This window comes from Rhinoderma darwinii, chromosome 2, assembly GCF_050947455.1.
Source record: "Rhinoderma darwinii isolate aRhiDar2 chromosome 2, aRhiDar2.hap1, whole genome shotgun sequence".
NCBI classification, from domain to species: Eukaryota; Metazoa; Chordata; class Amphibia; order Anura; family Rhinodermatidae; genus Rhinoderma; species Rhinoderma darwinii.
This window is the reverse complement of record NC_134688.1, coordinates 465,970,566-465,973,241: the sequence shown is the minus strand read 5'-3', so window position 1 is coordinate 465,973,241 and position 2,676 is coordinate 465,970,566.

The following is a 2,676-nucleotide window of genomic DNA, read 5'->3' as shown; positions in this document are numbered from 1 at the left end:
AGGAATTGAAGAGTTTTCCCATTGATATGGGAACTCAGTTATTATAGATTGTTTCAGGGACGGAGAGATGAAAATCCCAAGAATTTGAGATTTAGATGCATTCACTTTATAGTAGGATACTAATCCAAATTTAGAGATGACTTGAGAAATTTCCCTTAGGGAGGATAAAGGGTCAGTGATGGTCAAAATTATATCATCTGCGAATAGTCCAATTTTATGTTGTCGAAACCCTACTGGGATACCCCGAATCAGCAAGTTAGATCTTATAGATTCTGCTAATGGTTCCATAACTAGCGTAAACAATAAGGGGGACAGCGGGCACCCCTGCCTGGTACCATTAGTAATGTTAAAGGGGGTAGATAAGTAACCATTAGAGAGAACTTTAGCTGTAGGTAGAGTATATAGTGCCTGGATAGCCTTAAATATGTTCCCCTCGAATCCAAATTTCATCAACGTCGAAAATGCGAACCCCCAGTGTATTCTATCAAACGCCTTCTCTGCATCCAGGGTAAGGAGGAGAGAAGGCGCTCGAGACAGACTTATTTTAGTTATAAGATCCACTACCCTTCTAGTTCCATCCGGAGCCTGCCTCCCCTTCGTGAATCCCACCTGATCCGAATGTACTAATGTGGGTAAAATGTCAATCAAGCGGGTGGCTATAAGTTTAGCGTATAATTTAGTATCACAATTAAGGAGGGAAATGGGTCTGAAGTTGGCCGGGATTGTAGGGGATTTCCCAGGTTTAGGGATAGTCACTATCGTGGCTTCCAGCATCTCTCGGGGCATATTACCTTCTGACATTGCCTTATTAAAGACTGCGGTTAGATGGGGGGCGAGAATGGTATTAAAGGTTCTGTAGTATTCGTTGGAGAACCCATCCGGACCAGGGGATTTGTTGGATTTAGATAAATTGATAATTTTGGACACCTCTAAAAGTGATACCGGAGCGTTTAAACTGGATAGTTGATCCGGAGATACGGAAGGCAACTGAACCGACTCTAAAAAGGTTTGGATTTCTTTATCCAAAGGTTGTGGAGTTTGGGGATCAGACTTCAAGTTGTATAGTTTAGAATAATAGGAGCTAAATTGATCTGCTATAGTTTGTGGGTTAGAGATCCTAGACCCATCTGCTGGATCGACTAAGTGAGTGATTTTAGTTTTTTGCTGACGTTGTTTAATTTTATTCGCCATCAGTTTACTGGACTTATTATAAGAAGTATAGTAGTTTAATCTTAAGGCAGCAATCTTTTTATCAAATTCGTCTATAAGGAGGGCCTGCAGCTTCCTTCTAAGGGTCATGAGTTTGTTATGCAATGACGAAGATGGATTTAGTTGGAGTTCCTGTTCCGCAGAGCGTATATCAGACAGTAAAGAAGTCAGAGCAGCCGTTTTCATTTTTTTATATTGTGCCCCTTGCTGTATCAAGAACCCCCTCATAACCGCCTTATGTGCATTCCATAGAGTGAATGGGTTTAGGTCCGGAGAACCATTCAAAAGAAAATATTCTTGTAATTGAGAGTAGATTTTTTCCTTATATTTGGGAAGACTAATAAGAAAATTGTTGATCCGCCATGAGGATCTTGGTAAGGGGGCAGGCCCTAAAGAGAGAAGGAGATATGAGGGGGCGTGATCCGACCAAGTTATCTGTCCTATCTCAGAAGCTTTAATCCCTGCTATAGAATTCCTATCCACCAAGAAAAGATCTATTCTAGAAAATGATCGGTGTCTTGTGGAATAAAAAGTATATTCTCTAGAAGAAGAATTCATACATCTAAACGTGTCATATAAATCTTCCTTAAGTAACCATGGGGTCAGAGTCGGGGGAGATCTTCTCCCCTGTTTAGTAGAGTCCCATTTAGCGTCCGGGATTATATTGAAGTCCCCACAGACTATAAGTTTCCCTTGCATAATTTTGCGAATTTTGCGCATAGTCTTGTTGAGGAAACGTACTTGTGACGTATTGGGATCATAAATATTAGCAATAGTGATGGGACAGTTGTTAAGCAGACCTACCAGTATCAAAAATCTCCCCCGCTCATCATTAATGGAAGACTGCAATTGAAAGGATACTGTGTCCTTAAAGCCTATCATCACTCCCGCCCTTTTCTTATCAGCATTAGAGAGGTAAATTAGTGGAAATTTTGGATGAGTAAATTTGGGACAATGGTCTTTGGCAAAATGTGTCTCTTGTAGACAGATTATATCAGAGTTGGAAGCCAAAGCATCCTTCCACACCGAAGATCTCTTGAAGGGTGAATTTAGCCCTCTGGTGTTCAGAGATACAAATTTAACCGCCATAAATAATACATGTAAAATGCTTCATATGAATTAAACCCCATATTCGAGCTAGGATAGGATCATAACATAACATGCCTGGTATATATGACAATAATCGTATAACAGCAATTTTAAGGAAGGAGGACAGGGAAGGAAGGTAAAAACTTGGAAACTGTAGCAAGAATAACATCACGTAGTGAGAAAGTAACTCCGCCAGATATCCGGCTGAGAGTCACCGAAGACAAGTGGGGAAAAAGTCTACTTGGACACCATCTCGACCTCCATGTAGCAACCCATACCCCGGGACGTTTAAGGACGAGATTTCCCAATCCACTCCGGTGAGAGTCTCGAGGGGGACCTTCTAGTAGGAACTGTATTGGGCAGAATAGGCGTCAGTCC